General features: G+C 47.1%; 1 protein-coding gene across 2 annotated transcripts in view; it reads left to right on the top strand.

The window, feature by feature from the left end:
* PTP4A3 (protein tyrosine phosphatase 4A3) overlaps positions 1-24,448 on the top strand; it is a 109,424-nt gene that overhangs the window by 25,901 nt on the left and 59,075 nt on the right. Inside the window, exon 1 of one of the 2 annotated variants that reach the window (XM_082235992.1) lies at positions 11,607-11,753. The exons of the other annotated variant lie outside the window; for it this stretch is intronic. The gene's annotated coding sequence lies outside the window, so the exon portion shown is untranslated. Of the gene's footprint in view, positions 1-11,606; positions 11,754-24,448 lie in introns of those variants that run through there. 2 annotated transcript variants of the gene reach the window in all.

Below are 24,448 nucleotides of genomic sequence, written 5' to 3'. Positions count from 1 at the left end.
ATCTGGCCTGCGGACGATCCGGGAATCTGTGTGTTTTTACATCAGTAGAATGTGTCCTTTGATTTAAAATGCATCTCTGGGTTATTTGTGGGGCGTAGGAATTTGTTCATTTCCACCCCCACCCCCCAAAAAAAATATAGTCCGGGGCCCCCACAAGGTCTGAGGGACAGTGGACCGGCCCCCCTGCTGAAAATATTTGCTGACCCCTGATTTATTTCATAAAATCTACATACCGCTTGATTGTAAAAAAACCAACAACCTCAAAGCGTTTTATAAATACTACTACTACTACTACTAATAATAATAATAATAATTTTTATTTATACCTTGCCCTTCCCGGTTCAAAATCCGGGCTCAGGGTGGCTAACAACAAATTTAAAACACTTTAAAACACTTAATTATAAAACAAAATTATTAGTGAAAGCGAAACGTTAAAAGAATTGAAGCCAGCAGTGACCTAAGAAAAACACACACACACACCCTAGGATTCTGAATATCTGGGCAGACTTGCCTAAGCAAAAATGTTTATAGCAGATGACGAATGGACTTCGCGGAAGATCCCTGCTTGGAGTCAAAAGGCGGGGAGTTCCAAAGGGTAATGGGAGCTGCTACAATGTCAGATCACTTTTTTGAGAATGTGGAACACGTGTCATGTGGCACCTTTGCGTGCGGAGAACTCAAGGAAGGGCCGTGCTTTGCCAAGCACCAGATATCTGTGAAAAGTGAGAGGTAGTGTTGCATAGTGGCTAGTGTTTTCGGAGCCAGAACTGGGAGACCGGAGTTCAAATCCTCACTCGGGCATGAAGCTCGGTGGGTGACTGTTGCCCAGTTGCTGTCTTCTCTGAGCCTAACCCAACTCACAGAGCTGTTGTTGGGTTTTAACGAGGAAGCGGAATAACCATGCACATCAACTCAAGCTCCTTGGAGGTAACACGTTTCATGCTCGCCCCAAGAAGCGCAGCCCGCAGCTGTGAGCCTGCTGGGAGCCTAATTAGGTGCATCATTAACCTGTGGAACTCCCTCCCACAGGACGGCTCCAACTTGGATGGATTTAAAAGAGGATTGGAAAAAATTGTGGAGGAGAAAAAGGCTCTCAGTGGCTGCTAGCCAGGATGGCTGCGTTCTGAATACCAGCTGCTGGAAACCACTGGGGAGGAGAGGGGTCTTGTGTTCAAATCCTGCTTGCCGGTTTCCCACAGGCTGCTTCACTAGATGGGCTGCAGCGAAGAACTGAACACACTTCCCTCCTTGTGTGCATTTCTTTACATAATTTTTCCCAATAGGGATTTTTGTTTTGGGGGTGGGCGCACTTTTTTGAGTGTTGCATCGTATCGCAAAAGGTTCAAAATTCAAAATGCGATTCTGTTCCGATCAGAGCACATTAGGAGTTTGAGGTATGGTTTGCATGGGGATTTGCAAAATCTTCGTTGCCTGCCTTTAAAATATTCTGTGTGAATATTCCAGTGCGGTTAGGGAAAATGTACAAAACTAGACATTTTATCATATGTGGTGGGATTGTAAGGTAATTAAAAATTTTTGGGAAATGAGATACAACGAATTGAAGAAAATGTTCCATTTAACATTTGTTAAAAAACCCGAGGCATTTTTGTTGGGGATTGTAGGGAAAGACCTGCCAAAAAAGTTGAAAAACATCTTTATGTACGCGACAACGGCTGTGAGAGTTCTGGTAGCACAAGGATGGAAGACTGAAGAAACCCCAACTAAAGAATCATGGCAAGAAAAATTGATGGACTATGTAGAACTGGCAAAACTGACATATAAGCTACGGGACAAGGAGAACTGTGAGTTTAAGGATGAATGGGAACCCTTTATAAAGTATTTGAAGACGCAACAAAGCGAACTGGACTCCTTGGCAGGTTTTGAATAAACATTCACAAACATTTTATTGATAATAATCAGCTAAATAGTTTGAGGATCGATACAACTTTGTAACATGCAGAAAACAGCAGTCTCAGAGAAACCAAAGACTGGTACTAAGGGAAGCCGGGGGGTGGTGGGTTTTGTGGGGGGGGGGAACAAGGATGATATTTTTTGGATAATATGTCTTGTTGTAATTTTGAATTTAAAAAAACTTTTTTAAAAAAGAAGTTCAAAGTATGGTTTGCATGGGGATTTGCAAAATCTTCATTGCCTGGCTTTAAAATATTCCTCGTGAATATTCCTGGCTTGCAAAGAAAGCAAAATCGCAGCAGCTTTTGTGTGTGTGTGTGTTGTTTTGTGGCCTCACGGTCTCATTGTCGCTGTTAGCGCTGCTCCGGCTGAATTGCAAAAGGCACTTGAAGATTCGAGTCAGAGGCCCGGGTGGATGATGAGACAGTAACCTACTTTCTGTTTCTGGTTGACAGCCCAGATGCAGACCAGGAAATCTGCAAACAGCCAGTGTGTGAGAGAGACAGAGAGAAACAGGCAGCCGTTCTTGAGTTCTTGGCGCTGCCGTCCGTTGCCAAGGGCGTAGGATTGGACGGCCTGCGTCTCGGGGAGACAGCCATGGTTTCTGCATGCGCGGAGCATGTTCCTTGTGTCTATGTGAGGAGGAACGCTGCGGCCTCAAAAGTTAAATGTCACTGGAGATCGCTTCTGCGGCAGGCAGGCGCACTATGCGTTCCTACCCGGGGCACTTGGAATTCTGCCAACGTCACGGCAAGCACCACCAATGTGCAGCTGAAAGGGCGCGGGACCCAGAAGCTTGTGGTGCTTCTCACAGCTCTGCGGTGGCGCCCAAATTTGAAATCCCGCCGGTGACGTACGGGGGCGTTCGTTTGCCCTTCAAAATATAGTCCAGCCCCCCACAAGGTCTCAGGGACAGTGGACCGGCCCCCTGCTGATAAAGTTTGCTGACCCCTGGGCTAGAACCAGCGGAAATGCGGTTTCGGCCCTTCTATCTGGGAGTGAAGGCAGGAACTCGAATCCCTTGGCATCCCTTATTATTCCTGACCGAACTTGTTGCATTTTGGCAACGCAGCAGGAAGATAATCCTGTTTTATGCTTTTTGCCTGCTGGATTAAAGATGCAAAATACGAGTATTATTATTTTTTTATTCCTGGAGCTTCAGAGCCCATTTTGCAATGTAGAATACTACCCACCTTCGATCATCCAAAAGTTGGCCTCGTCTTACCTAGTCCCCGCCGGCTATATCCCTCTAAGCAAGCAAACGTTCGCAAGGGAGGGTATTCCCCACCTTTATTCCCACCTTCCAATTTTATTAGCTTGAGTCAGGTGCTCCCTCTCTGAGCGGGATGCCAACGTTCTTCACCTCGCGTGACCCCCCTGTGCCTTTCGCGGTATTAAACGAAGGGTGCTCTGTTGCATCACGGGAGAAAAGCACTGTCTGGGTGTGTTAGAAGAAACAGTTCCTGCCAAGGACTTTTCCTTCTGGACCTCGTGTTCTCCTAAGCCCTGCAGCTTTTGGATCAGTTAACCAAAAGAAATGGTGAAAAAGTTTCCTTCCTCCAGCAGATTGTTACATTCCCTTTTTGGGGAACCTTCAAGGTGCAAGGTGGCCTTGTTGGGACGGGGCAAAAAACGATAGCTCAGTTGGTTAGAGCACAGTGCCTAGTAACACCACAGTCACGGGTTCGATTCCCCCTGTGGACAGCTGCATATTCCCGAATTTCAAGGGGGTTGGGCTAAGATGATCCTCAAGAGTCCCTTATAGCTCTACAATTCTATGATTCTCCCCTCATCTTCGTTCATCCTTCTCTGTTTGACCTTGGGCATATCCCAGCTGGAGAACTGCGCCCAGTTCTGGGTTCTGGGCGGCACAATTTAAGGAGGATGTCGACAAGCTGGAACGTGTGCAGACAAGGTGGGACCAAGATGGTCAACTTTGGGGTAAAATCCTTAGAAAAGCTCAACTTTGGGCGGCCCTCACGCATATTCCCTCCGGAGCACGATTTCTGTTCTCATCCTGAAGCAAAGTTCTTAACCCGAGGTACTATTTCTGGGTTAGCGGAGTCTGTAACCTGAAGCGTATGTAACCCGAGGTACCACTGTAGTTGCTGGGCTGATATTTTGTTCTTGACATCCTGGTATTGGGCCTGTTCAACATGCCTGCCATTCTCCCTTGGTTTCTGTTCAGGCAAATAGCACTGAGATGAGGTCAGGGATTGGTGGAGTGGTTTTGCTGGCACAAAGGCAGCTTTTGTTCCTAACTTTGCAGGAAATGGCATTCTCTCCCTCCCTCCCCCCGTGTTTTTTAGCAGCGATGGGCATCGCCTCCTACTTTTGCCTCCCTGTCAGCTTTCTGACAACCTCCTGCGTCAGCAGAAACATTCAGAAAGAGGGGAGCTTATTGGCAGAAATACTGATTTGCAAGTGTGTGGGAAGCGATTATATTTAAGTGACGTGTGCACAGAACCGTGAAAGTTGGCCACCGTGTTTAATCTCATTGCGAGGCCTTGAGAAAGGAGATAAGAGGATGCAAGGTGATCTCGCGTTTCTACAGGAATTCAGGGGGAAATAACTAATACGTCTTGCAGGGTCGAGGCCTTGTTTGACAGGTAGCCTTCGGAGAGGGTCAGGACTGCAGATCTGTTACTAATACCAGAATAAATGCTAGCAGGTGTGCTGTTGAAGTCAACAACGTGAGGGATATTGCTTTTGACCACTGAGTTCAGCCGTAAATGTCAGTGAAACTGCCAGAGGTGGGCTGTTGTCTGTGTGCTTCCTCCTCCTTCCTATAGCACAGTGTGCGTTTAAATGAAAATTGTTGCAGCCTATCTTGGAATCTTTGTAAAATATTTATTATTATTTTTTGAAATATAACAGAAAAATGAAAAAGAAAAAATACAAAATAAGAACAGTTAAAAACATACATTTTTTTCTTTTACTTATTTTCTTTAAGCTTATTTCCCGGACCTCCTCATACCTCCCTTTTTTGTATTCCACTTCAATTTATTGGTTCGGCAAATCCTTACCATTAGATTTTAACCCATATATAACCCTTTTTTCATATTCTCTTAAATTATTACAGCTGGAAACCCCTTAGTTGCTATCCAACATCATTCTATCATTCATTAATTTTACAATATTTCTGTAGATAGTCTTTAAATTTCTTCCAGTCTTCTTCCACCGACTCTTCTCCCTAGTCTCAGATTCTGCCAGTCATTTCTGCCAATTCCATATAGTCCATAATCTGGTTTCTCTTCAGATCGTATAAATCTTTCGCCTTTTACTATCTTGGAATCTTTGGTACTAATAGACACCAGCAGTCTTAGTTCCGTATACAGTGGTACCTCAGGTTACATACGCTTCAGGTTACAGACTCCGCTAACCCAGAAATAGTTCTTCAGGTTAAGAACTTTGCTTCAGGATGAGAACAGAAATCGTGCTCCGGTGGCGCGGCAGCAGCAGGAGGCCCCATTAGCTAAAGTGGTGCTTCAGGTTAAGAACAGTTTCAGGTTAAGTACGGACCTCCGGAACGAATTAAGTACTTAACCCGAGGTACCACTTTAGTTATATGCCAGGTTAAAGATGTGTGTATGCAACAAACAAACAAACAAACAAAAACCCCTAAACTTCGCAGTTTTGGGTCAAGCATTGCGTTTGCATTTCATTTTGTTCTTGCCTATTAAATCCCATGAACTATTTGAAAGGAGGATGTGATTTCAGCAGCTCATTACCAAACTTAAAACCATGGAGAGACCTGGTCTGAACAGAGACATTGGATTCTTATCTCATATAGAAGGATCTGGCTACTTCTGTTTCAGTGTATCTGAAGAAGTGTGCATGCACACGAAAGCTCATACCAAGAACTAACTTAGTTGGTCTTTAAGGTGCTACTGGAAGGAATTTTTTTATTTTGACTATGGCAGACCAACACGGCTACCTATCTGTAACAGTTTATTTATTTTTATTCAACTGGCGGCCTTGTGCCTGGCATCGCATGGGAATTCCCAGAAACCAGAAGATCTGATTTTGAAATCGCCGGTGAAAATCAGTGCCGTTCTGAGAAGCTCCCTCCGCCATCTTGATTCAGATTGGCACCCGGTTGTATCAAGAATGGAAACAGAAACCTGCCCCTTCCTCTCAGGAGGCGCCATGCCAAAAGAGGTGTCCATAAGCAGAGCCGACGACTTGCCAGAATATATAGCAGACGAATTACCCGGGTTGGAAAATCCCCAGGCGCCTGCTTACTCAGGCCCCTGAAAATTGCAGCATGCTCATTGTTGGCTAGCAAAGTGTGGTTTAATCAGAGTCAGTTTAGCATGGGAAGTAAGCTTCCAATTTGGATCCTGCCCAGGCAGAACAGCCCTCAAGACTTCTTCTCAGTGGGGTGATTTGAAAGTTCTGCCAGCTGAGAGCACGTCATGTAGAGTTTCGTTGGAAGTTTGCTCCTCGGATAGGTTTGCTTGACATTCATCAATTGGAGATGGGTCATTGAGGTCTTTTGTCTCTGCTGTGTGTGTCTGTGTGTGTGCATGTGTACATGTGTACTGTATATGTCTGATACAAACACTAGGTCACAGGAATGGGTGGCCCATTGGCTTTAGGGCCAGGTCTCTGTGAACTTGACCAGTTCTTCTCCATATAGGATGTACTCCTCCAAAGGGAGCGGGTGGCGCTGTGATCTAAAACACGGAGCCTCTTGGGCTTGCTGATCTGAAGGTCGGTGGTTCGAATCCCTGCGACGGAGTGAGCTCCTCTTGCTCTGTCCCAGCTCCTGCCAACTTAGCAGTTCGCAAGCATACCAGTTGTTGTTGTTTAGTCGTGTCCGACTCTTCGTGACCCCATGGACCAGAGCACGCCAGGCACTCCTGTCGTCCACAGCATCCCACAGTTTGGTCAAACTCATGTTGGTAGCTTCAAGAACACTGTCCAACCATCTCGTCCTCTGTCGTCCCCTTCTCCTTGTGCCCTCCATCTTTCCCAACATCAGGGACTTTTCCAGGGAGTCTGGAAAAGTCTTCTCATGAGATGGCCAAAGTATTGGAGCCTCAGCTTCAGGGTCTGTCTTTCCAGTGAGCACTCAGGGCTGATTTCCTTCAGAATGGATAGGTCTGATCTTCTTGCAGTCCATGGGACTCTCAAGAGTCTCCTCCAGCACCATACCAGTGCAAGTAGATAAATAGGTACTACTGTGGCAGGAAGGTAAATGGCATTTCCATGCACTCTGGTTTCCGTCACTGTGTCCCGTTGCACCAGAAGTGGTTTAGTCCTGCTGGCCACATGACCTGGAAAACTCTCTGTGGACAAACGCCAACTCCCTCAGCCTGAAAGCGAAATGAGCGCCGCAACCCCATATTCGCCTTTGACTGGACTGAACCGTCCAGGGGTCCTTTACCTTTACCTTTTTTATGGCACCCATCCAATTCATTATGCTCTGCCCTACAAGTCCCTTCCAGTTGGATGTTGAGGCTGGCCCTTTGCGGAACCACAGATTTACACGTGCTCCGTTGGAAACCCAGTTCTGCCTCAGTTTTCTGGCCCTGCAAGCACCCAGGAACGCCTCCCTGTTTCGCCCGGCTTTCACAGGAGTGCCCTAATTATTGGTTGGTGCAGTTTTACTTCTGCAGCCTGGGCTTTGTTTTAATTATGTGGTCTGTGATTTAATTAGATATTGCACAATGGGTTATATAATAAACATAGCACACACTTACTTACACCACTGTGCCAGTAAAGTGCCCATCATGGGAAGAAGAGAAGAGAAAAGGCTGGTATATTTTCACCAACGCTTGTAGGGGTGCAATATCTATCTGTCTGTCTGTCTGTCTGTCTGTCTGTCTGTCTGTCTTTTGCACTCTCCCACCTAGCACTTTCTTCTTCCACAAAGTTTCCTTTCCGTTGAGTCTAGAGCATGGGTAGACAATCTAAGGCCCGGGGGCCGGATCTGGCCCAATCACCTTCTAAATCTGGCCCGTGGATGGTCTGGGAATCTGTGTGTTTTTACATGAGTAGAATGTGCCCTTTTATTTAAAATGCATCTCTGGGTTATTTGTGGGGCCTGCCTGGTGTTTTGACATGAGTAGAATGTGTGCTTTTATTTAAAACGCATCTCAGGGTTATTTGTGGGGCATAGGAATTCGTTCATTTCCCCCCAAAAAATATAGCCCAGCCCCCCACAAGGTCTGAGGGACAGTGGACCAGCCTCCTGCTGAAAACGTTTGCTGATCTCTGGTCTAGGTGACTGAGAAAATCAAGTAAGGATTGATCTCTCAGCTGCAAAATGTAATGATGGGTGCTATCTTTAAGATGTGGAACGGTCTCCCTTGGGAGGTTGTGGACTCTTCCATAGAATAGAATCATAGAGTTGGAAGAGACCACAAGGGCCATCGAGTCCAACCCCCTGCCAAGCAGGAAACACCATCAGAGCACTCCTGACATATGGTTGTCAAGCCTCTGCTTAAAGACCTCCAAAGTAGGAGACTCCACCACACTCCTTGGCAGCAAATTCCACTGTTGAACAGCTCTTACTGTCAGGAGGTTCTTCCTAATGTTTAGGTGGAATCTTCTTTCTTGTAGTTTGGATCCATTGCTCCGCGTCCGCTTCTCTGGAGCAGCAGAAAACAACCCTTCTCCCTCCTCTATGTGACATCCTTTTATATATTTGAACATGGCTATCATATCACCCCTTATCTTCCTCTTCTCCAGGCTTCCTTGGAGGTTTTTAAGCAGAGATCGCCTGGCCATCTGCCATGGATGCTTTATGCAGGGGGTTGGACTAGATGAGCCCTGGGGTTCCTTCCAACTCTGCATAAGTGTTTGAAATTAGGAGCGTTTTGCTAATGGCACAGGTCCGTTTGCGGCCACGTGGAGATCTCTGGGATGCCAAGTTGGCGACAGATGTCTCCATCTGGCTGGCCCTTCCAGCTTTCCTAAGCAGGTAAGCAGAATAACTTCTTTATTACGTTTATGTCCTACTTTTTCCTCCAAGGAGTACATGGTCCACCCCCTTCCTCTGTTAATCCTTACAACGACCCTGTGAGGTGGGTGAGGAGAGGCTGTGACTGATTTCAAGGTCACCTATTGAGATTCATGACGCAGTGTGAATTCAAACCCCGATCTCCCAGGTCCTATTCCACTGTGCCACATGTTACTTCCTAGAGACCGTCTGCTGTTGGGCAGCTCTGTCAGTTTAAGTAGATATTGATGATGATGATGATGATTTATACCCCGCCCATCTGGCTGGGTTTCCCCAGCCGCTCTGGACGGCTTCCAACAAAATATTGAAATACAATGGTCTGTTAAACATTAAAAGCTTCCTTAAACTGGGCTGCCTTCAGATGTCTTCTAAAAGTCTTGTATTTGTTCTTCTCGTTGGGGACAGTGAAATGTCACTTAGAGAAGGATCTGAAATATTTTCCTTGAAGCTTGAATTTGTTTCATTCTGGATCGTTTCATTGAATGTTTTAATGTGTTGTTAAAGAGCTTAGAGATATTGGAGAGAGGGATAAAAACTTACCTTTATCCACTTTCCATAAACTCCTTACTCGCCTTTTCACTAAACTAAAAATTCCTAAATGCTGCAAGCTTTCCTCATAGCGAAGCTTGCTTCATCCCTTTGATAATTTAGGTTGCCCTTTTCTGAACTTTTCCCAGCTCTGCAACATCCTTTTTTGTGGCAAACCAAGGATGGGTTTTCCACAATCTCTTGTGGAAACCAGCTTCCATTCCTCATCCTCTTGAGCTGCCTAGCTGTTTGCTGGCTCCCAGAGTTGAGTAGTTCAGAAACAGAGAGACACTTGACAAGCAATGAATGCAGGCCCCATTTTCCCTCCCACAGTGGAGTTTTGACAAAGTCTATGAGTCTATGACTATGACTATGACAAAGTCGCTAGACTTTGCAAAGTTGGAAGGGGGTGATGGTTAGCAAATATAGTTTGGGAGATGCAGAAGCTGGCAAGCGAAACGTAGGGAGGAGACAAACCAGGGACGTTTTCAGTTTCTTTGCATTGGTGTGGGTGAGCTTGTCTGGAGAAAGGCAAGTTTGGCATCAGAAAAATCCAGATCATGGCTTGGCGTGTTGGAACGACACTCCGTGTGTAAAGAGGAAGGAATAACATGAGTAGGCAGAAAAAGAGAGGCCTGGACGCATTAATTACGACATTGGGAAGCTTGGGAACTGATGTACAGGTAAAACTCGAAAAATTAGAATATCGTGGAAAAGTTTTTATTTCAGTACAGGGGTACCTCGGGTTACATACGCTTCCGGTTACAGACTCCGCTAACTCAGAAATAGTGCGTCCGGGTTAAGAACTTTGCTTCTGGATGAGAACAGAAATCGTGCTCCAGCGGCGCGGCAGCAGCAGGAGGCCCTATTACCTAAAGTGGTGCTTCAGGTTAAGAACAGTTTCAGGTTAAGAACGGACCTCTGGAATGAATTAAGTACTTAACCTGAGGTACCACTGTAATTCAACTCAAAAGGTGAATCTGAGCTCCCGTTGCTCGGTCCCTGCTCCTGCCAACCTAGCAGTTTGAAAGTGCAAGTAGATAAATAGGTACCGTTCTGGCAGGAAGGTAAACGGCATTTCCATGCGCTGCTCTGGTTCGCCAGAAGCAGCTTTGTCATGCTGGCCACATGACCCAGAAGCTGTACACCGGCTCCCTCGGCCAATAAAGCAAGATGAGCGCCGCAACCCCAGAATCCGTCATGACTGGACCTAATGGTCAGGGTCCTTTTACCTTTACCCAATATATGACATGCAAAACAAGATATGTTAAACCTTTATTTGTTATGATTGTGATTATTATGGCGTGCAGCTGATGAAAACCCCAAATTAACAATCTCAGAAAGTTAGAATATTGTGAAAAGGTGCAGTAGCTATTCAATCCATAACACCTGCAATGGGTTCCTGAGCCTTTAAATGGTCTCTCAGTCTGGTTCCGTAGGAAGCACAATCATGGGGAAGGCTGCTGACCTGACAGCTGTGCAGACAGCCATCATTTAGACCCTCCATAAGGAGGGAAGGTCTCAAAAGGTAATTGCTGAAGAAGTTGGATGTTCCCAAAGTGCTGTATCAAAGCACATTAATGGAAAGTGATGCGGAAGGGGAAAGTGTGGAAGAAAATGGTGCACAAGCAGCAGGGATGACTGCAGCCTGGAGAGGATTGCCAGGAAAAGACCTTTCAAACATGCTGGGGACTTTCACAAGGAGTGGACTGAGGCTGGAGATAGTGGGGTTTTCATCAGCTGTACACCATAATCAAGCAGGACTCGAGTGCGAGAGCTGGTGTCCTGCTAGTGAGATTCGGAAGTGTTGCTTTGTCCAGTTGTGGAGGCTGATCTCATGTCAGCAAACTGGCCTGTTCCTCCGTTCTCTTCATGCGTATTGATGTGCACCCAGCTTCCTGCCTTCAAATACCCCAGTTTAGTGCCAGACAAACTAACTGCCCCCCCTTGGTGTGTTTTTCCCCCCTGCCAGGCCCCTTTGGTAGCTCACATATTCTCTCTCCTTGCTGCTGCTCCAGGCCTTGGCAGGCTGCCACCCAGAGCTGGAGCACTCTTGCCTTTGCAGAGCTGCCAGTTTAAATGATTATGTTACGATTCCCCGTAGAGTTGGCCTCCCTCTTCCCCCTTCTCCTCTCCCTCCTCGACGCTGCTTTTTCCTCTTAAATTGGCACTTGAGATTGCTAATTGAAGGCAGACATCTCCGCCCGGGACGGAGACGCCTCGCGTTCCCGTCCTTTTCTCTGGAAGACTCCCGTCCCCAGATTCCCGTCCCCAAAGGCGACACTCTGCTTTGGGGGGAAGGCGGCAGAAGCGACAGCTGTCCACAGCGGGGGCGACTCACAAGGTAGGTCCGGACGCCTGTTTCGGCCACGACAGGAGGAGTTTCTCTGCAAGGTTTTTCCCGGGTCGTTCGTCCACAGCCTCCTGGAAACTCTGGGAAATTTATTGGCCTCGCTGCACGAGAAGTTATCAAGTTTGGGAAAGTTTCTCCCTTTGAGGTTGAGGACTTGCAGCTGTTGGCTCAAGGCGGCGAGGGGGGGGGTGTTTGGTGGGGAAATCCCAGAAAATGAGGTTTTTCTCCCCACTCCCTCTCCGCCGGGGTGGGCTGGGGATAAGCGAGGAGGAAGTGGAGACACCAAGCCGCTTGGAAATGGGCAGAAAGGGGGAAGACCTGACGTTATGCGCTTCCAGGCTCTGCAAAGAGCTGGAGCTGTGCGTGCCTTTTGCCGGATCGGCCTTCATTCTTACAAGCTGGAGTAGTCGAAGGGGCCTACGGGAAATAAATGCCCTTTCCCTTTCAACCGTGCCCTGGTTGGAGGATGGATGGTGGCTAATGGATTGAGGTTGAATCCTGACAAGACAGAAGTACTGTTTTTGGGGGACAGGGGGCAGGCTGGTGTGGAGGACTCCCTGGTCCTGAATGGGGTAACTGTGCCCCTGAAGGACCAGGTGCGCAGCCTGGGAGTCATTTTGGACTCACAGCTGTCCATGGAGGTGCAGGTCAGTTCTGTGTCCAGGGCCGCTGCTTATCAGCTCCATCTGGTACGCAGGCTGAGACCCTACCTGCCCGCAGACTGTCTCACCAGAGTGGTGCATGCTCTAGTTATCTCCCGCTTGGACTACTGCAATGCGCTCTACGTGGGGCTACCTTTGAAGGTGACCTGGAAACTACAACTAATCCAGAATGCGGCAGCTAGACTGGGGACTGGGAGTGGCCGCCGAGACCACATAACACCAGTCTTGAAAGACCTACATTGGCTCCCAGTACGTTTCCGAGCACAATTCAAAGTGTTGGTGCTGACCTTTAAAGCCCTAAACGGCCTCAGCCCAGTATACCTAAAGGAGCATCTCCACCCCCATCATTCTGCCCGGACACTGAGGTCCAGCGCCGAGGGCCTTCTGGCGGTTCCCTCATTCTGAGAAGCAAAGCTACAGGGAACCAGGCAGAGGGCCTTCTCGGTAGTGGCTCCCACCCTGTGGAACGCCCTTTTATCAGATGTCAAAGAGATAAACAACTACCTGACATTCAGAAGTCATCTTAAGGCAGCCCTGTTCAGGGAAGTTTTTAATGTGTGACATCTTAGTGTATTTTTTATCTTTGTGGAAGCCGCAGTCAGATGGGCGGCGTACAAATAAATTATTATTATTATTATTAAGCATTGCAGCCACTTGCACGATGCTTAACGTTGGCCCCGTGCTAGGCGCTGTACAGGAAGGAGATGGGAGGTGCAGTCTCTGTCGCAGAGATGGTTGGATGACATGAAAAACCCAGCCAGATGGGCGGGGTATAAATACAAAATTTTTATTATTATTTATTAGGAAAAGCTGTTGGAGGGTAGGACGGACTCCTTTGGAAGCGGGTGGTGGAGACCTCTAAGTAGAGGCTGAATGCCCCTCTTTCCTGGGAGGGGACTCTTCAACTGCAATTCCTGCATTGCAAGGGGTTGGGCTAGATGGCCGCTGGGGTTCCCTCTCCGTTCTGCAATTCTGTGAATCTGCACCACGCCACGCCTCCCGGCTGAAGCCAAGCAGGTCTGCACCTGCTGCCTGCCGTGATGGGTTTCATAATGGTGAAAAGGTGGACTGCAAATGAAAGGGAATCGATGTGCTAGATTGATAAAATGGACAGGGATTGAGTTTTGCCGCGAGATCCATTTACTGTTGTATTTATATTCCTTTTTTTATTTTCTGGTTCACTGTCTTAATCCATTTTGCTCTCTATTGCTTATTTGTTGTGAAGCCACCCAGAGGACTTCCCTCCCTGCTCCCGGCCGCCCAAATATTTTATGGTTTTTGCTTTTATTGATCTCGTGGGGGGGGGGATGGATTGAGCCTGTTGGGTTGCGAGTTTCATCAGCGAACCTTCCTCTTTTATTTGCGTTATAGAGCTTTTATTGTTCAGAGAGCTTCAGCATAGGTGATCATCAGCAATAGGAACTCGGATCATAGAATCAGAGAGTTGGAAGGGGGACCCCAAGGTCATCTATTCCAACGCCTTGCAAATGCAGGAATCTCAGCTAATTGCCAAATGACAATATGTCAGCTAATTGCCAAATGGCACCTTAAACCTAGGTTAGCGTTGCCACAACAGAATGTCTAAGGTGCCCCTTTCCCCCCAATGGAGTTGTTTTCATTTCATTTCATATATATGGGGGGAATCTCAAAGCGGTTTACAACACATTAAAACACCAAATGAAACAATCCAAAATGAAACAAAATTCAAGCTTCCTGGAAAATATTTCAGATCCTTCTTTTAAGTGGCAGTTGGCTTTCTCCATATTTAGTCACCTGCCTCATTTATATAGCTGCCCAATAGCAAAAGTAGTCTAGGAAACCAGGATGGTCTAATGTGTCTTTTTGTTTAAAATGCATCTCTGGGTTATTTATGTGGCATAGGAATTCATTCATTTTTTTTCTTTTCAAAATATAGTCTGCCCCCCCCCCCACAAGGTCTGAGGGACGGTGGACTGGCCCACGGCTGGAAAAGGTTGCTGACCCCTGGTCAAATGGTTAGATCAGGCATAGGCAAGCTCGGCCCTCCAGATGTTTTGAGACTACAATTCCCATCATCCCTGACCACTGGTATTGTTAGCTAGGGATTATGGGAGTTGTAGTCCCAAAAACATCTGGAGGGCCGAGTTTGCCTATGCCTGGGTTAGAGTGATAGACTAGGACCAGGGAGATCCGGGTTCAAATTTCCCGCTGCGGATTTGCCACCACCTGACACCAGAACAGTGTGATTCTGGCGTCAGGTTTGTGGCATGGAAGCAGTTTGTGGCATGGAAGCAGAACATGGAGCGTGGACTGCTGCTTCTCATCCCTGCACAGGAGAGGTTGGGCTAAATTATTATTATTATTATTATTATTATTATTATTATTATTATTATTATACCATGCCCATCTGTCTGGGTTTCCCCAGCCACTCTGGGCGGCTTCCAGCAAAATATTAAAAGCCCAATAATTCATCAAATATTAAAAGCTTCCCTAAACAGGGGTGTCTTCAGATGTCTTCTAAAAGTCAGATAGCTGTTTATTTCCTTGATATCTGATGGGAGGGTGTTCCACAGGGAGGGTACCGCTACCGAAAAGGCCCTCTGCCTGGTTCCCTTTAACTTCACTTCTCGCAGCGAGGGATCCGCCAGAAGGCCCTCAGCGCTGGATCTCAATGGGCAAACGATGGGCGTGGAGACGCTCCTTCAGGTATACAGGACTGAGGCCATTTAGGGCTTTAAAGGTCAGCACCAACACTTTGAATTGTGCTCAGAAACGTACTGAGAGCCAATGTGGGTCTTTCAAGACCGGTGTTATGTGGTCTCGGTGGCCGCTCCCAGTCACCAGTCTAGCTGCCGCATTCTGGATTAGTTGTAGTTTCTGGGTCATCTTCAAAGGTAGCCCCACACAGAGCGCATTGTAGTAGTCCAAGCGGGAGATAACCAGAGCATGCACCACTCTGGCGAGACAGTCCGCGGGCAGGTAGGGTCTCAGCCTGCGTACCAGATGGAGCTGGTAAACAGCTGCCCTAGACACAGAATTGACCTGTGCCTCATAGAATCATAGAATCATAGAGTTGGAAGAGACCACAAGGGCCATCGAGTCCAACCCCCTGCCAAGCAGGAAACACCATCAGAGCACTCCTGACATATGGTTGTCAAGCCTCTGCTTAAAGACCTCCAAAGTAGGAGACTCCACCACACTCCTAGGCAGCAAATTCCACTGTCGAACAGCTCTTACTGTCAGGAAGTTCTTCCTAATGTTTAGGTGGAATCTTCTTTCTTGTAGTTTGGATCCATTGCTCCGTGTCCGCTTCTCCGGAGCAGCAGAAAACAACCTTTCTCCCTCCTCTATGTGACATCCTTTTATATATTTGAACATGGCTATCATATCACCCCTTAACCTCCTCTTCTCCAGGCTAAACATGCCCAGCTCCCTTAGCCGTTCCTCATAAGGCATCGTTTCCAGGCCTTTGACCATTTTGGTTGCCCTCCTCTGGACACGTTCCAGTTTGTCAGTGTCCTTCTTAAATTGTGGTGCCCAGAACTGGACACAGTACTCCAGGTGTGGTCTGACCAGAGCAGAATACAGTGGCACTATTACTTCCCTTGATCTAGATGCTATACTCCTATTGATGCAGCCCAGAATTGCATTGGCTTTTTTAGCTGCCGCGTCACACTGTTGGCTCATGTCAAGTTTGTGGTCAACCAAGACTCCTAGATCCTTTTCACATGTACTGCTCTCAAGCCAGGTGTCACCCATCTTGTATTTGTGCCTCTCATTTTTTTTGCCCAAATGCAATACTTTACATTTCTCCCTGTTAAAATTCATCTTGTTTATTTTTGCCCAGTTCACTAATCTGTCAAGGTCGTTTTGAAGTGTGATCCTGTCCTCTGGGGTGTTAGCCACCCCTCCCAGTTTGGTGTCATCTGCAAATTTGATCAGGATGCCCTTGAGTCCATCATCCAAGTCGTTGATAAAGATGTTGAATAAGACCGGGCCCAAGACAGAACCCTGTGGCACCCCACTAGTCACTCTTCTCCAGGATGAAGAGGAACCATTGATGAGCACCCTTTGGGTTCGGTCAGTCAGCCAGTTACAAATCCACTGAGTGGTAGCATAGTCAAGACCGCATTTTACCAGCTTCTTTACAAGAATATCATGGGGCACCTTGTCAAATGCCTTGCTGAAATCAAGGTAGGCTACATCCACTGCGTTCCCTTCATCTACCAGGCTTGTAATTCTGTCAAAAAACGAGATCAGGTTAGTCTGACATGACTTATTTTTCAGAAATCCATGCTGACTATTGGTGATCACAGCATTCCTTTCTAGGTGCTCACAGACTGTTTGCTTAATGATCTGCTCCAGAATCTTCCCTGCTATTGATGTCAGACTGACTGGGCGGTAATTATTTGGGTCCTCTCTTTTCCCCTTTTTGAAAATAGGGACAACATTTGCCCTCCTCCAGTCTGCCGGGACTTTGCCTGTTCTCCAGGAATTCTCAAAGATGACTGCCAGTGGTTCTGAGATCACATCTGCCAGTTCTTTTAATACTCTTGGATGCAGTTCATCTGGCCCTGGAGACTTGAATACATCTAAACTAGCCAAATATTCTTGTACTATCTCCTTAGTTATTCTGGGCTGTGTTTCCTTTGCTGAATCATTTGCTCCAAATTCTTCAGGTCGGGCATTGTTTTCTTTATCGGAGAAGACTGAGGCAAAGAAGGCATTGAGTAGTTCAGCCCTTTCTGTGTCCCCTGTTTGCATTTCACCATCTTCTCCTCTGAGTGACCCCACAGTTTCTTTGTTCTTCCTTTTGCTACGAACATACCCATAAAAGCCTTTTTTGTTGCTTTTAACCTCTCTAGCAAGCCTGAGTTCATTCTGTGCTTTAGCTTTTCTGACTTTGTGTCTACATGTGCTGGCTATTTGTTTGAATTCCTCTTTGGTGGTTTCCCCCCTTTTCCATTTTTTGTACACATCCTTTTTTAATCTTAATTCAGTTAAAAGTTCTTTAGATAGCCACCCTGGCTTCTTTAGGCACCTTCCATGTTTCCGTCTCATTGGTATTGCCTGACGTTGTGCTTTTAGTATCTCCCTCTTAACAAACTCCCAGCCATCATGAACTCCCTTTCCTTTTAGTATTGTTGTCCATGGGATCTCACCCAGCACTTCCCTAAGTTTTACGAAGTCGGCTTTCTTAAAGTCAAGAAATTGAGTCCTAGTATGCTTGGCTGCTCCTTTCCGCTGTATAGTAAACTTCAGAAGAGCATGATCACTCGCGCCTAATGATCCTTCCACTTCTACCCCACTAACCAGGTCATCAACATTGGTTAGGACCAGATCTAAAATGGCTGTTCCTCTTGTTGCTTCTCCCACTTTTTGGACAATGAAGTTGTCTGCAAGGCCAGTGAGGAATCTGTTTGACCTTATGCTCCATGGACAGCCTCCATGGACAGCTGTGAGTCCAGAAAGACTCCCTGTTCCTTCAGGGGCACAGTTACGCCATTCAGGACCAGGGAGTCCTCCACACCTGCCCACCCTGTCCTCCTAAAACAGTACTTCTGTCTTGTCAGGATTCAACCTCAATCTGTTAGCTGCCATCCATCCTCCAACTGCCTCCAGGCACTCACACAGGACCTTCACCGCCTTCACTGGTTCTGATTTGAAAGAGAGGTAGAGCTGGGTATCATCCGCATACTGATGAACACCCAGCCCAAACCCCCTGATTATCTCTCCCAGCGGCTGCATGTAGATGTTGAAAAGCATGGGGGAGAGGGCAGAACCCTGAGGCACCCCACAAGATGACCCTCGGGTCCTTTTCCCACTCCTTATTTCCACGATCTGTACATTCTCAGGCTTTTGTTCACCGCGGTGATTGCGCAGGAAGCTGTCTTGAGATGTGCGGATGTTTTGGGGGGAGAGGGGTTCGCTCATCTCGCGACCGGCTTCCAAAGGAGGGTCCAGCCCGCAGCAATCTCCGAAATTAAATTCGCGGCCTACCCTAGCAACCATGTTGGTGGACCCCTGGAGACAATAACACGAGTTCTCCTCTACATTGTGGATGGAGCAATGGACGCATCCCTGCATTCATTTAGCGCGTGCATCCCTGCATTCATTTAGCGCATGCATTCCTGCATTTATTTAGCGCATGCATCCCTGCATTCATTCAGCGCGTGCATCCCTGCATTCATTTAGCGCGTGCATCCCTGCATTCAATTAGCGCATGCATCCCTGCATTCATTTATCCCCTCCGCTCCCTTTCCAACCCCCCCTTCTGCAACCCCTCCAGTCCTTTCTCTCCCTCCGGCTCCTACAGAGCAACAAAATCCCCTCCCTGCTCCTGTCCAATGCATGGATTTTTCTCCCACTTGGTCCCTAGCGCCGGACAGAGGTTCCGGTTCGTGAGTAATCAGGAGGTGCACGAGTCTCTTGCTTCCTTTTCCTCCTCCAACCTTTTCACCAGGTCACTGTGAGCACACAGTGTCGTTCTTGTTGCTTTTTAAGAAAGAAAGAAAAAACCCAAAGGAAGCAGAGGGAGCGAAAGCGGGGGAAAGGGAGACAGGAAGGTGAACTCCCAGAATGTGCACTTTTGCGTCCTTTTTATAGCAGATGCCGTTTCCTTTTGCTTCCAAATGCAGAAGCTCTTTTGACAGCGCCTCTCTCTTTGGAGTTGTCCTGTACATTTCCTGCCGGAGTGGCAGATGTCTGCGGCTATTGGTGGCTTTTGTTCATCGAGGGGGGAAAAACCGTCGGGGCGGATGACACTCTGTTGCTTCCTCTCGCGCTCCCTTCCCATCTTTCCGGCTTCCACTTGGCCCCGTATTCATGCAGATGTTTGGGGCGTCCCCCCCCACCCTTCCCCGCCTCTCCTCCTCCCTCTAACCCTTTCATCTTCCACATCCTGCCTCTCCACACCCTTCCACCCACTGGGAATTGGGTGGACTTTGCTTTCCTGTTGCTCCTTTCCTTTGTGCCAGACGCACCCAGCTGCTTCGCTCTCTTTTCTCTCTCTCTCTCTCCCCCCTTTTCTTTTGTCTGGAAAACAGTCCTTGCAAGCGGGGGAATCCGGCCGCCCGCCGCCGCAGTGAATTCAAGCAGAGGTCCCCCAATACAGTAGGGTGGGTTCTAATCCTTTGCTGCTACTAAAGGTACCCCTGCCCGTACGGGCCAGTCTTGCCAGACTCTAGGGTTGTGCGCCCATCTCACTCAAGAGGCCGGGGGCCAGCGCTGTCCGGAGACACTTCCGGGTCACGTGGCCAGCGTGACAAAGCTGCATCTGGCGAGCTAGCGCAGCACACGGAACGCCGTTTACCTTCCCGCTGGTAAGCAGTACCTATTTATCTACTTGCACCCGGGGGTGCTTTCAAACTGCTAGGTTGGCAGGCGCTGGGACCGAGCGACGGGAGCGCACCCTGCCGCGGGGATTCGAACCGCCGACCTTTCGATCGGCAAGTCCTAGGCGCTGAGGCTTTTACCCACAGCGCCACCCGTGTCCCATGCTGCTACTCTTAAACCTCCCCAATTTGGTTTCTCTTTTTTTAAAAAAAAAACCCACTAAACTTAAATTTTATTATGCCTATTAACACACACACAAATACATTCAGAATTGAAGAGGGTGATCTACACAGCGAATCGTAAATAAGTATTTTATCTCCTCTTTCCTTTAACACAACTCTCTGTGTATTCTAAATATGCAGTTGCGTAAATAACCCAAACCTCATTGTCTTCTGTAAATATCGGAGCAAAAGTATGGAATTCTCAGTATAAATTTGTGTGTCGGATCAGGCATGCCAGCAAATAGATAAAGAGGCTAAATTTCATTTGCGAAATGCCCTCTTAAACCACATGCTGTCTGTTCTCATCCCCATTTCTCCTAATTCTTTCTAGATATGATTCGTAACTCCCATTTATTTTGTATTCCACTGGAGGTTACTACCGTGTCTTGACACCGTGGTTCATTTTATTACTTCTGGTTTGCTTTCCCTGCTTCATGACCCTTGTCTGGAGCATGTCCTTGGTGCACAGCCTTGCCTCCTGGGCTTCACTAGAATCTTAGAAATTTAGAGGTGGAAGGGACCCCAGGGGTCATCCAGTCTGACCCGCGTGCAATCCAGGAATCCTGTCCACAGCTATCCCTTGGGTGAGCTCGTACCACCAACCTTCTGTTTAACAGCCAGGTGCACTGAGCCATTGGGATTAGTGTCTTGAATGAACAGGGTGACCCCTCCAAAGGAACACCCCAATATATCAGTCGATTTTGGGGGGTGCGTGTGAATGAGTAGCAGTGGTCGAGCTGTCTTTTGTGGGGCCTTGCCCCCCATGGTTAAAGTTAGAGAGGCTCCAACACTTATTTTCTTTGGGTGCAAAGAAAACCCCACCCATTTTATTTGTACAGTGGTACCTCGGGTTAAGAACTTAATTCGTTCCGGAGGTCCGTTTTTAACCTGAAATTGTTCTTAACCTGAAGCACCACTTTAGCTAATGGGGCCTCCTGCTGCCGCTGCGCCGCCAGAGCACAATTTCTGTTCTCATCCTGAAGCAAAGTTATTAACCTGGAGCACTATTTCTAGGTTAGCGGAGTCTGTAACCTGAAGCGAATGTAACCCAGGGTACCACTGTACTTAGTGGCTTTTCCAGAAGGACGTGTCAACTTGCGGGCATTGTTCTCTCCCCCCCCAAAAAAAAAACTGCTATAAACTAGCCAGATGTTTAACTGAGAATCACCCACAACCAGTCCATCATTTGGGAAATAAGACTTGCAGTGGTTCTCAACCTGTGGGTCCCCAGATGTTGTTGGCCTACAACTCCCATCATCCCTGAGCTCTGGCCTTGCTAGCTAGGGGTGATGGGAGTTGTAGTCCAACAATAATATCTGATGAATTATTGTATTTTAATATTTTGTTGGAAGCCGCCAGAGTGGCTGGGGAAACCCAGCCAGATGGGCGGGGTATAAAATTTATTTATTTATTTGACAGGAAAGCAGGGCAAAGAGGAAGAGGTAGCAAGGAGAGTCAGTGTGGATCTTCTCGCAAGGCTTCTGAATTTTTGCATGAACAGAGTGACGTGGGAGGAACTGTCGCAGGAACCGCCAATTGCCCTGGTTCCCTAAATTAAGAACCGGCCCTCTTTCGCCTTAATCGCGATTGCTATATTTGGGGAATGTGTAGGCAACCTGTGGTAAGCCGCTGAAGTCGAGAGGGCACCTGAATTAAGTTTATTCATAGCTGGAGGCAGGACCCATTTCTCCCCCTCCAGAACTCCTCACCCCTTTGACAGACTGAGCGACAACAGAGTAAGTTGTGCTAGCAAGAAAAGATTAAATAAAATGCAGCCTTAATTGTTGTTGTCCATGTAGGTCTCATGTGGGTATACAGCAGGGTGGATTTGATTTAAATCAAATCAATTTAAATCACTAGTCAGTCAGGCTGGATTTAAATCATTTTTTCTACAGAAATAAAAGCATACATTCTGCTCATGTAAAAACACCAGGCAGGCACCACAAATAACCCAGAGATGCATTTTAAATAAAAGGACACATTCTACTCATGTAAAAACACGCTGTCCGCGGGCTGGATTTAGAAGGCGATTGGGCCGGATCCAGCCCCTGGGACTTAGTTTGCCTACCAATAATCCAGACGCTTGATCATTTGGTGGCCATTTTCTGAACCTTCTCCAGCTGCACGGTATCCTTTTTTCTTACGGCAGGATGGAGGGGGAAAGGAAGGATGTTGCTGTAACTTATTACTTTTCTGGCCTTGTATTGTTGGCCCCTAGGAGCAACGGAAGGTGAATTCCAGGCTGTGTCTTGAGATGGGGTTGAGGCAAAGTTTGCCAAGGTGGCTCAGTTTTCCCTGCGCCTGAGCGAGAAATAGGACCAGGGTGGATTTGATTGAAATAAATACGATTTAAATCACTAGTCAGTAAGACTTGGTTAAAATCAATTTTTTTGCTCGAGTTACAGATGCTTCAGGTTGCGTTTTTTCAGGTTGCGGAACGCTGAAACCCGGAGGTACCAGAACGGGTTACTTCCGGGTTTCAGCGGTTGCGCATGCACCGAATCGCAACATGTGCAGGCGCGATGCTGTGGGTTGCGGACGTGCATCCCGCACAGATCACATTCGCAACCCTAGCGTCCAATGTATAATCTTAATATTTGCAACCAGATGAAGGTTTCATTTTTGGAATAATAAATTTTCATAGTAGCTTTTACGGTTACATCAAAAACTACTGATTTGGTTATGCTATTAGAAATATATTGATGTAATTATGAAATTATTGTGAGATTTAATAAGTTAACTGTTTATATTTGGGCAACTTTTCTGCTGTACTTTATTGGAAGGAGAAATATAATCCTTAGTAACATGTTAAACAATTTATTTAACTAAAACAATAACATTATAGCATATGTATCCATGTTTGTTAACTGATGCGGTTAAACTTTAAAAACCAAAAACCCTAGGCTAGAGTTTCAGCACACATGCAAATCTTAAAACAAATCCTTATTTCCTGATGAATAGCTTTTGGACTATAATGCAACCTAAATAGAAAACTATCTTTAGAAAGATTTTTCCTGCGAAAGCATTTTATTTTAAAAATCCAATTTAAATAAAAAAAAATCCGATTAACAAAAATCTGATTTTTTTTAAATAAAAAAATCATACCCACCCTGAATAAGATGCAGCTCGCCAGTCTGGGCTGTGACAGCTTTAGGGTGATGAGGGGGAGATAAATCTTTCATCTCAAAGGAAGCCGTCTTGGAGAGGAAGGGGAATCGGAGCACAAGGAGGAATGAGCAGACGTGCTGTGACACAACCGTTTAATCTCCAGTGAGCAATCTAATCCTAGGATTTTTGCAAGATGCGGCTGTACCTGGGCGAGGTGAAAGAGAGAGCTAATGCCGCTGGCCGCCCCCCAGCTGTGCTCTAGATTCGATGGCTTTTGTTGTTGTTGTTTAGTCGTGTCCGACTCTTCGTGACCCCATGGACCGGAGCATGCCAGGCACTCCTGTCTTCCACTGCCTCCCACAGTTTGGTCAAACTCATGCTGATAGCTTCGTGAACACTGTCCAACCATCTCGTCCTCCGTCGTCCCCTTCTCCTTGTGCCCTCCATCTTTCCCAACATCAGGGTCTTTTCCAGGGAGTCTTCTCTTCTCATGAGGTGGCCAAAGTCTTGGAGCCTCAGCTTCACGATCTGTCCTTCCAGTGAGCACTCAGGGCTGATTTCCTTCAGAATGGATAGGTTTGATCTTCTTGCAGTCCATGGGACTCTCAAGAGTCTCCTCCAGCACCAGAATTCAAAAGCATCAATTCTTCGGTGATCAGCCTTCTTTATGGTCCAGCTCTCACTTCCATGCATCACTACTGGGAAAACCAGAGCTTTAACTATACGGTCCTTTATTGGCAATTTGATGGCTTAGGAGCGCCCAAATCTAGGTTGATTTGCAGGTTATGCTTTTGGCAAGATGCCCACCCCCTGGTTGCCTTCTGCCCCCTTTCCCGACTGCTCTGCCATTTTTGGAAGTGGGTGGATGAGGCTTTCCTCCTTTAGGCCTCCCACCCCCCCCAGGGGGAAAAAAACCACCAAACACCTGGGAGCTTTAGTTTGGGGTTCTTGGAATTGGAACTCTTCCCGGGCTTCTCCAGGAAGTTGAAAACTGAATATTCACCCTTTGGTCTTGCCGTAGGCGTTTTCTTTAACTCCCCAGAGTTCTACGTTCTGTTGATTTTTTTCTCATCTGCTGGGTGCCGGGAGTTAAGTGAGATTAACTTGGTCAGCCTTGTGGCAAGAGGTGGAGGCCTAGCTGCATGTTGTTGTTGTTTTGCTTTTATCACAGAGTACACACAGCTCTGGCTAGGAATCTCAATCTCAGCTGCAGCACATATAGAATCATTTAAGGGACCCTGAGGGTTTTGTAGTCCAACCCCCTGCAATGTCGGAATTACAGTCATACCTCGGGTTACAGACGCTTCAAGTTGCATGTTTTTTGGGGCGGGGGTTGTGGACCGCCGAAACCCAAAAGTACCAGAACGGGTCACTTGCTAAA

Source organism: Podarcis vaucheri, assembly GCF_965113315.1.
Source record: "Podarcis vaucheri genome assembly, chromosome: 8".
NCBI classification, from domain to species: domain Eukaryota; kingdom Metazoa; phylum Chordata; class Lepidosauria; order Squamata; family Lacertidae; genus Podarcis; species Podarcis vaucheri.
This window is presented reverse-complemented; position numbering and strand designations above follow the sequence as displayed.